Source organism: Triticum dicoccoides, chromosome 4B (genome assembly GCF_002162155.2).
Source record: "Triticum dicoccoides isolate Atlit2015 ecotype Zavitan chromosome 4B, WEW_v2.0, whole genome shotgun sequence".
Classification (NCBI taxonomy): domain Eukaryota; kingdom Viridiplantae; phylum Streptophyta; class Magnoliopsida; order Poales; family Poaceae; genus Triticum; species Triticum dicoccoides.
In genome coordinates this window covers 477,836,111-477,847,161 of record NC_041387.1, presented here as the reverse complement: position 1 = coordinate 477,847,161, position 11,051 = coordinate 477,836,111, and the positions used below count along the sequence as shown (strand labels likewise).

The window sequence follows — 11,051 nt, the reverse complement described above, 5'->3', positions numbered from 1 at the left end:
CGCCATTGTTTTCTACAAAGAAAAATCTGAGCTCCTGGTCCTTATCCTGTCGTCTCCCCAATTACTACTGAGCCGATTGATTTTGCACAGCTCTCTTCATATTCTACACCAGATCCTCTTCATCTTCTCCACTAAGCAAACATTAATAACGGATGGAGTTATTAATCTCCTTTTTAAGGAACGGATCTGCTTCATTCCCGTAGTCTTCCTCATAACTAGCACCCTCGATCTAGGTTTTTCCATCGAAAAATCAGTTTGCTGGACGCAGGCCGGGCGGCGAGGACACAGGCTGGGATGGGGGAACAATTGGTGACCGTCGACATGTGAGGAGTTCCGGTGAAACGAGATTTGTTCGGTTGCCGACTGCCGTCCATCTGCAGTCTTCTATCAAGTTCAATCTTCCATTTGGAGAGGTACAGTTCAACCTTCGTCATCCATTAACATGCCATGCTCCAACCATGAGTTCCTATATCCCAAGCATTAAAAATCTTCTTAGCATATATGCGTTCTGCAGCCAGCAATCCAAATCTATTGTAAAGATATTCAAGCCCAAAATAGAGGTGTATGGACATCAATTTTAATCAGATTGATCTGGTGACACAGTACTTCCAATCCGTTTTGTCTTTCTTTTTGTTCAGTCTACACAGGACATACTGGCATCATGGGCATACAGAGAAATGGTGACAGCGCCATGACCCATCATCTGCTTCTACATTGACATTGCAGTGGCTTCTCGATCATTCCATATGATGCACCTTGCCCGATTTGGAGAAGCAATTTACTGCAGCCTATGCGCGCACTTGAGGACATCCTTTTGCGCACTTTTCCGTGTCCAGGCAAGCATGCACGCAATTTCGTTATCACGTTGTTAAGCAGATTCTGATAATATAATTCAGGTGATTGTTACTAAGCAGATGCACACTACTTATTATTCCTTGATTCTTCGAGTTTTGGTGGAGCTAGACACCCCGAGTTGGAATGATCAGGAAACCATGTCATTTTTGTCAAAAGTTTCCTCTTTCAGAATTTAGTCCAGTATTGTCAGTGCTTCACTTTTGTCATTCAGAAGCACAATTAGCATCAGGGATTTAGAGATCATTGAATTGTTCATATGCATGTCTGATAATTAGTGTTGTGATTCGGTCATTGGCTGTGGACTTAATTCTTGCATATGCGTTGTGTTTTGAGCAACATTATTTTGAACATGTTATGAATCATCACCTAATCTTTGTGAACACCTTGCTATACAGTAGAGCCCATTGAGTCTATTTATATCTTCCTTTTTTTGTTGATTATTTATACAATAAAATGGCTGTCGCAAATTGTTCCGCAGCAACGCGCGGGGCATCTTCTAGTTTTTTAAAAGTATAACACCATGTATAATACCAGCTAAGGAGGCCTTTAATTTTGTTTTAAGTAGTGTTTCTAAAAAAAGTCAATTAATGTTTGTGTGCAGTGAAAAAAAGAGAGATTTTTTTGGTGCCAAATGGCGCAGACACCCGCTCAACACCATATGTGCTTTGAGATAAATTCCATGTATTAATAGGTTTATATGTGACCAAGCATGTACGGTAACAATTCTAACCCTTTTGTATAAAAAAAATGCCATCTTGTTGTTCACAAACAGATATAAATATTTGACTTTGATAGTACCGTTCTAATCCTTTGTACAAAAAGATGAACAAATGCTTGTTTTTTACAAACAGATTACCCATTGCGCCAAATGGCGTAATGCCATGTCAAACCAATAGTGTTTTGAAAATGTTTGTCTTTGTTAGTAAAGTTAGGTTTTAGCAACCACTTAAAGCAATTCAAACACATTTAGATGAAAAATTAAGGAGAATTTATCTTTGAAAATATATAGTAGAGCATGCATAATTTGTTCTTATTTGTGTAACACAAAGGTTTGTCTTTCGTAAAAAGAGAATTTAGCAGTCACTTAGGTTATGGTACTTGTAACAACATTTATTATCTTCACCTTTTGCATTTTGAGGGATTCTCACAAGTGTAACGAATTTGAGTCAATACACATATATAACATTTTTGTTGTGTCTGCCCCTACCGCCAAAGCTACGGCAAGTCAGGTTCACAAGTCCATCATTGTGAACTTGAGGCACCACCATCAACTTCGCCTTGGACTTGAGGCACCACCATCAAAGGTCCCATGAAGAGAATCATCTCGTTTCACTGCTCTAAACCGAGTTTCAGAATCATTCCTTTTTCAAACCATGCGTAGGATTGCATATGTTAGAGTGGAGTCTTTACACAATTGGAAATCGATGGCTCTCTGGAAACCCTAGGGGCCAGTTTGGATCAGTGTTCTCGTTTCAAATACCTCTGTAAAAAAATACATCGTTTCCGGCCCGAAATTGCTCACTGGCCAGCAAATTACACATGTAAAGAAAACACCTCCGTATTATTTTACACCTAATCCAAGCGCGGCCTAGCAGATACCAAAAAACCTAGGGGGTGATCAAAGGACCCAAGCTCCCACCAACCCACTGCCCAATATCGGGATCGATAACCCTCTGGAACGACATGAAGACACTATCAAAGCCTATTGTCTTGCTCCCTCCATATGTTCCAAATTACCAGAGATAAAGTCATTCATAATTTTCTTTCGCTCATCTTGCATTCTTGACCTAGCATCCTACCACCAAACTCGAAGAGCAAGATCAGTAGGAGTGACCTCATTTCAGAATTATTCTAAAAATAAAAAAAGGGACAATTCCATTTCTCCCCCTAACTTGAACCCATACCTGGCATTTACCCCTAAATTTCGAGCATGCTCAAAAATGCCCCTCTTCCGTCAAAGCTTCTTATAGAAATACCCTTCCGTACCATTTCCATGTGGTCAAAGGCGTTTGACTGGCTACATGACATTTTCTAGCCAGTTTTGCCCCTATACGCATATGACACTTATAGGTGGGACCTACATGAGGAAAAAAACCAAAAAACTCCCTCCCTCACCCCCTCTGTCACTTACAAGTGGACCCACCAAAAAAGAAAAAAGAAATGTATTCTCTCTTACCTCTCTGTGTCTCTCTCTCTCTCTCTCGCTCAACTCCGGCGGCGGCCAACATCCGACGTCGGTGGCCAGCTCTAGGCTCGCAGGCATGGTTTGTGGTCGATTAGATCGAGCACTTCTCGATCAGTTTTCCAACAGGATGAATTAGACCGAGGCACCCGAAATCAACGGCTCACTCATCGTCTTCCCCAACTCCGGTGGATTGCGGCCGCTGCCCAATCTCCTCTAGCCATGAATCTAGGAGGATCCCCCCTTGTTACTCAGCTCCAAGGCAACCTCTCGAATGTCCTGGTGCGCCCTCGAGCTTCCTTGCACCGCCGAGAACCTCCCCCCATGAGCGCCGCCCATCGCCGCCGCTCGAGCTCACTATTGCCCATCCTCACGACCACCGCACGGTCTCCGACCAACTCAGTCCAGTTCTTCTTCATGCCCGCAGCCTCGCATGACCGCCCTGAAGCCCATAGACCTCTCAGGCATCCTCCCGTACGTCGTCGTTGTGCCTTCACGCGGGCGCCGGTGTTTAGCCGCTGTCATGAAAAAGCGATTTAGGCTAACCCTCCAGTTATGTGTTCCACTGACTCATGGGCCCTTTACTAACTATAAAACAGTTATAAAAACCTTAAAGAGAGAATGACATGTGGGCCTCCAAAACCAAATTTGACTTGTCTCCATTGATTAGTCTAACTTTGACTTAGTTTTTTTTCTTTACCGAATGTGGACTAGTACCATCCAGGGGCATTTTGGACAAATCACATGGTCAAACCCCTTTGACCTAACAAAAACGACGCTCACGGGTATTTCTATAACACCACCTAACAGCGCAGGGGTATTTTTGAGCATACTTGAAATTTAGGGGTAAATGCCAGGTGTGGGTTCAAGTTAGGGCGAGTAATGGAATTGTCCCATAAAAAAATACCTAAAGGCCATCAATAGGAAAGAACACAAAATTCTTCAGTACTGACCAGGTTTCTCTATGTAAATCTAGAAGAGAGACAAAAATCAAAGACATCACAACAAAAAACTGGATATGGAAAATTCATTTAGATCGCATGGACATGTTGGTTGCATGTATGAGTCAAATGTACAAAGAAATAAGACAAGGGGGCCAAGGTCGCTGTGATTTCAATGCACACAAAGCCTTATCTTGTATGAATGTACGAATAGCCATTTGGGAACATCTATAGAAGAATTCCAACATGGCACCAATGAATACTAGACTGGATTTATAAATCACATAGTTTCTGAATTAGCTGGAGCACAATTCTAATAAATGATTCAATGGAAGCTTTGATTGAAAAATAAACTAAACGGTTATATCTCACTATTGTTTGAGGTTTCATAAACTGAGAAGAAAAACACTGTTGTGAAGGATGCCTTTATTTTTCTCAGAATAGGTGTGTAGCTTCCATAGCCAAGAAACTGAATCATCAACTATTTATCCTTAGAAAATAGGACCATTTGGTTGTGTGTTTAGCATATCATTGTCTAATAGAAGCGGCATTGGCGTTGGTTCTATTAATCCTACATGAGTTTCTCAAGTTGGCGCCGCCATTAAGCCCTGCCACGTATCCGAAGGAGGAGCAGTTGGTTAACTGGTAACAGTCTCACTCAACGGGTAAAAGGCAATCATAATATGCTCTGTGTTAACGGGTATTACACATACATACTGGAGTACTGGACCATGAGAAGGTGCACACAAATTTAACTTCTTGGCATAAAATAACATTAGTTCATCATCTAACAACAGGAGACTATACTGGTAAATAATTATAGAAAAAATTGTGTGTGCGGATATGATGATATATAACTCAGTTCAATTAATAAGTGCACATCGAGCCATCTCTTTCTTTTCTTAAACAAATAACACCAGGATCGTCTTCAGTAAGAAGTGCACATAACAATCATGCCTCAGTTGATAAATAACAAACCAGTAATAAGAATATATAAAAACCTTGACTTAACCAATATTACATTGTCCCTTCTGAACATAAACCAAGCAAACTAACATGGGATCTTTAACCTGACCCACAAATAAGAGTTTAGCATGGTATTTTGCAGACCTTTAACTTTCACACCTTCCATATAAAGTGTCAGATTACTACAGCCAGCGTAACTACAACACTTAGTAATGGCATACATGACAAACAAAAGATTATGTCTGGTCATTCTAGAATTCAGAGTGGCATGTTCAGATATTAATAAGTACCTCATATGACTTTGTTCAAATTTATATGGACCATTTATCATGCTCATGTATTTTACACTCATTTATATGTCAAATCAACCAAACACCAAATCTACAAATAATGTAGATGCCAACCATTCTCAATGGCGGCAGATGCTATCAGTTTTACACTCATTTATATGTCCAATTAACCATGGCTGGGTTAAGCGACTCTAAAGCAGTTGCCTATACATATAAAATATCTTGCGAAGAAACAGAAGTCGGATACCTGCTAGCATAAGTCGCGAGTTGGCACCAGGATTAAGTCATTTGGTGTAGATTTCTGAATACGCCCTTCTTTGCACAACTTCAGCAGCTCTTGCAACAGTGGGAGAAGGTAGGCAAAGGTCTTTCTAGAACCAGTCTTGGCCTTTGCGGCCACATCCTTCCCTTCCTGGAATCACATCATTAGGCTGTCATTCAGTACCATGAAGGAAACCTAAGTTCTCCCACATAGTTCAGTCAAATGGTTGTCCATGTAAGAACTGGTGAATTTTGAACTAAATTCTAGCACATAGTCTAGTCAACTGGTTGTCTATGTAGGAATTGGTGCATTTTGAACTAAATGGCCACCACAATCTTTTTGTTAATTTAATTATCTTTTGTACCATACTTTATTGTCACACAAGAACATGGGATGAAAGGCACAATTTAGCTCCACTGAATAAATTATCGAAAACTCTAAATAACACCGACGCTAGGCACTGGTAGGAATCCAGAGAAAAAACAGTAAACCAAAGATTTCCCATGGTTGTTCCTGATTGCATATGAACTTGCAGGAAATGGGAGCAAGTGGAGGCTTGGATGAACTAATTATCTGTCTAATACTTTATTCCAACATTCTACTACTGAATAGATTAATCCGAGAAGTGGCAAAGTTATGCTCAAGCACATCCTAGAATCAATCAAAGTAACACTATAATTTACTGCAAATAAATCACCCAATAATCATTTGGCTGCCCCGTAGAGCTCAAATAAGTTAACTGATAAGCACTTAAGTTGTACCAATAATGGCTACCATCCGACAACACTATTTTCAGCAAGCTGTTATGATGGCAGTTCACAGAATAGCCCAACATAAACAAAGAAGTCGCAACCAACATGTGAGAATAAGGGAATATTGAAGCGAAAATGGCCGCAAAGAAATACATGACTGAACTGGAGAAATATGGAAGAAGACCACTCCAAACATTACGCAACCTATAGTCGTTAGTGTGCAAACTAAATCTCATTGAGGTGGAGATAACTCATAACCTGCAGGTGAAAAGAAGAGCTCACCTGCAGCTTGGGACCCTCGATCTAACCATGGAAGGCTAGCCATAGAGAGTCGAGCTTCCATGCAAAAAACCAAGGCAACTGTGGCAAGGTCCCACCTAACAACACCCCATTTCCTCTTACTCTATCTATTTCCATAACTTAGAAGCATAATAAAATATTCAGGTGAAATAACAATCCCCGTCTGACCCTAAGTTACAATTTAAGGAAATGATTCTATACCAAGATTACCTAAAGTAACTTTCATCACAGGGATGGCAAAACAAGCCACTACTTGCCTCACTAAATCGGTGTACTATTCTCACACTATATCCTATGGGATTACGTTAACTTCAGTTTCTATATGTCCTTACATGTGCCCTTCTATTGTTTAGTGGAAATGGCCAATATCATAATTCCTGAAAGCTAAAATTTATGTGCCGCAAAAGTTCAGAACCAACAAACTATGTTTCCACAATGCTATTGTGATTCAATAAAGCTAGTCTTGAATGTATATATATTAGGTACCTTCTATATGATAAGATCCACATAGTCTTCAAAGTGAAAATAAAATTTCTTCCGCAGATGTTGGACTCTTTGCAAATCAAAATTACTAATTCAAACAAGTCGAGACAAAGCATTTTTCATTCACAACAAAGACCACACGACGAAGAAAGAAATGGGCGTAAGCAATTAAGCATAAGTTTGTTTCAACAATTCAAAAGATGCAAGATTCACTATACATAATAATGATAGGGAGTGTGAAAATTTCAGTAATGAATGCAATAAGTTAGAGATGATTTTAAGCATCGTAATTGGCTTGAGCATTCAAAAATATTGAGATCAATCTGGGAATAACCAATCAAGTATGAATGCAAATCACAGATCAAGATCACATAGCTAATGAATGAATGGCGTGCAAGATAGCTAAGTAGGTAAGCAAAGCCTGTTCAGGTTCCTCATTCCAAGTCCTGTGGAAAATAAATGATAGCAACCGTTGCTTGATACCGGGAAGAAAAGAACTCCATTGTGCAGCCTGCAAGAATAAACTCCATTATCAATTTCGTACTTCACAAGTTCAATATCAGACAATTTCCAATTAGTCTTGTTCAAGGATGACAGACTACAGAATGAAGGTTTGCTACAACCTCCAAAGGCTACTTGGTTCATAGAAATGATGTGGGTAAAACCAGACTATTTTCAGACAACAATTAGAGGAGATGAACAAAAGGATCTCGAGTAAAAAATTTGAGAATTCGATAGTAAACCTGAGATTTATAATGATATTAGTATGTCTCACTAAACCATGTGGTATGTTGCACACATGCTCTAAAAGTGATCATATAACTGATAACATGTTAATAAAGATATGTCAAAACAGGCTAATAGGTAGCTGTAGCGAACCGGTAGAAACACATATGAGAAAATGAATGTAGCCCATGTAGATACTGCAGACCATCAATCTTGAAAAACACAAAGATTTGCATGTACCTGGCCATGTGAATGAAGACATAGCTCGTCATCTTCCGACAAAATGCACCAATTCTTCGTACCTCAACAAGGCTGCTTGAATCTCGGATTTGTAGGACATGTATTGTTTGATATCTAAGAGACACAATGCAAATCAGATCCTCATACAAGTAAGCACCAATACTATGCCAAATTGATAAATCATTGCAGAAAGCATTCTCGTCTAGTATTGCGCCATCTTCTAGCCTAATAACACAAAGACAGATGTGCTAATCCACGGAAATGTAGGAAGCTTGGTTATAGAATATATTTAGTTTGACTTAAAAGTTGCATTCTTCCTAAATCAGGATCAATCGATAATTGTACCTCACAAGAAGGAAAGTTATTTTCTCAATTGATGGCACACCGTGACTTGACCGCTGCTCCACAAGCAACGCCCATGGACCTGGCTGCTGCTCATGTCGTGTGTGCAGGCTGCTACACTACCCGACGGCCTACATCGCTTCATGAACAGAGTATCAAGGAATCAATATACCAGCATGGAAGAGACTCTCACACAAGAAGAAATAACTCACCCACGTATACTTGCTTCACACAATCGCTGCAAATCGAAGGAACACAAACAACAGAGAAATGTATGAGGAGAGGAAGAGAATGAGCAAAAGGGGATCTGGAGATTGTAGGAGAAACCAACCACGGGGCTCGTCAGCTAGACTCGGCTTCGAGTTCGTGCGGAGGGCCAACGTCCCGGCCGCCGCCCCATATGCCAGTCGAGCGAGCACCGGTGACGAGGTCGCAGGAGTCGCGATTAGAACAGAGGAGATGAAAGCCCCACCCCCACTGTTCTTGCCCCGCTGCTCCTTGGGCCCCACACCGACCTCTTCTCCATCCTGCAATGTGTACGACGCCTAGAGTTCGGGCCTCGCGGCTCCATCCGACGGCCTCGCTGCTCCCCCACCGTCGGCCTCCCGGCCCTCACCTGCTCCTCCACCCCAGCGAGAACACCCGGCCTCCCCAACCCTGGTCGTGGGTTGTTAGACTGTATTTACATGTGTATATTGTAATGTTGTATACCACCTCATTATATATATATGTGATAGGCCACCCCTAGAGGGTTGTGCCGGTTCCCCTCAAAGCCTATTGTCTTACATGGTATCACGCTAGGTTATGTCCGCTTCCGCCTAAAAACCCTAAACCGCCGCCGCCGCCGCCGCCGCCACCGCCGCCGCCGCCGCGCCCGCCGTCGCCGTCGCCCGACTGCTATGACGTCCGCCGCTGCGTCCGGCTCCACCGCCACCGGTTTTCTGCCGGCCTCCCTCGCGGCACTTCTCTCGAGGCCGCTGGATGCCGCCTCCCTTCAGGCACCGATCGGGACACGGAGCGTCGGCTCCCTCTTCGCGCTCCCGTCGGCTGCTACTTCGCCCGGGCAGGCGCTTGTGGCCCACACCGCCGCCACCCCGTCAACCGCGGCTGTCGCGCCCTCGGCCACTGCGCCGCTGGTGGCGGAGGACGTCGCGCTGGCAGGCTTCGCGGCGTCAACCGCGGCCATCGCGCCCTCTGTCACCGCGCCGGCTGCCCCTCTGACTGTCTCCACGGTGGTCTCACCTCAGCCAGTCTCCTCGATGGGATCGCAGTCGCCGCCGCCGTTTCACTTCGGCCATCTCATCACCATCAAGTTGTCGTCGGACAATTACATCTTCTGGCGCGCGCAGGTTCTTCCGCTTCTTGGGAGTCACTATCTGCTTGGCTATGTCGACGGCTCTCTCCCTTGCCCTCCTGCGCTGGTTGACAGCGTGCACGGTCCGGTCTATAATCCGGCTCACCGTGTCTGGACAGGGCAGGATCAGGCGAACCTCTCCTCCATCCAGGGGTCGCTCTCTCCGGCCGTTGCTGGGCTTGTTGTCTTCGCCAAGACGTCCCACGAGGCATGGACTATTCTTGAGCGCTCGTTTGCGGCACAGTCGCAGGCTCGTGTATCTGGGCTCCGTCGCCAACTTGGGGAGTGTCAGAAGCTTGACTCCACCGCCACTGAGTTCTACAACAAAGTCAAGAGTCTCGCCGACACGCTGGCCTCCATTGGACAGCCCCTCACCGACTCCGAGTTCAACTCGTTTATTGTCAATGGTCTTGATGAGGAGTATGACGCCCTAGTCGAGATCATCAATGAGAGAGGCAATTCCACGCCCATGCCAGCACACGAGGTCTTTTCACGCCTCCTGCTTACTGAGCAACGAGTCGAGACGCGCCGATCCAGGGGCAACGGCGCCCTCTCGGCAAACGCCGCCACCAAGGGTGGTCGCTCCTCTGCTTCATCCAGGGCTCCTTCGAGGCAGTCACCACCACCCGCCTCGGCCCCTCCTCCTACTGCGACGCTACCAGGGGCTGGCGGTCCACGTGTGTGCCAGCTTTGTGGTCGCGATGGGCACTGGGCCTCGAAGTGTCACAAGCGCTTCCAGCGGGGTTTTCTTGGTCTTGGCAATGACGGGAAGGATACACGCAACTTTGTTCGTCAGGTCGCCATGGCTGATCGTCCGCCGCCGCAGAAGCCACAGGGACACACTCAGTCCTACTCCATTGATCCCCACTGGTACATGGACTCTGGGGCGACAGAGCACCTGACCAGTGAGATGGGGAAGCTTCACACTCGTGAACCCTACCATGGCTCCGACAAGATCCACACCGCCAATGGAGCAGGTATGCACATCTCTCATATTGGTCAAGCATCACTTCTCACTAGACATGCCAATAGGAGTCTTCAACTTCGCAATGTTCTTCGAGTTCCATCTGTGACACGTAATCTTCTTTCAGTTCCTAAACTCACTCGTGATAATAATGTGCTTTGTGAATTTCATCCTTTTGATCTTTTTATTAAGGATCGGGGCACGAGGGACATTCTTCTTAGTGGGCGGCTCTGCCAAGGTCTCTATCGTCTGGAGCATCCTAGCGTCGCTCGCGTCTTCAGTGGAGTTCGGGTATCTCCGTCACAATGGCATGCTCGTCTTGGTCACCCGGCCACACCTATTGTCCGGCATGTTTTGCGTCGTCATGAGCTTCCTAGTGTGTCTAGTAATAAAG

At 44.3% G+C, this 11,051-nt stretch overlaps 1 long non-coding RNA gene across 5 annotated transcripts; it reads right to left on the bottom strand.

Moving 5' to 3' along the window:
- Positions 1 to 373: 373 nt before the first annotated feature.
- Positions 374 to 9,002, bottom strand: LOC119290978. 5 transcript variants are annotated; one of them, XR_005142135.1, is made up of 6 exons: positions 8,671 to 9,002; positions 8,552 to 8,577; positions 8,343 to 8,478; positions 7,998 to 8,111; positions 5,482 to 7,542; positions 374 to 466 (listed from the first exon to the last, which is right to left on the bottom strand). It is a non-coding gene; the product is annotated as an uncharacterized LOC119290978 (long non-coding RNA). The 5 variants fall into 5 exon arrangements; XR_005142133.1 differs by lacking the exon at positions 374 to 466 and adding an exon at positions 2,145 to 2,650; XR_005142131.1 differs by lacking the exon at positions 374 to 466 and adding an exon at positions 2,805 to 3,555.
- Between the last annotated feature and the right edge of the window lie 2,049 nt (positions 9,003 to 11,051).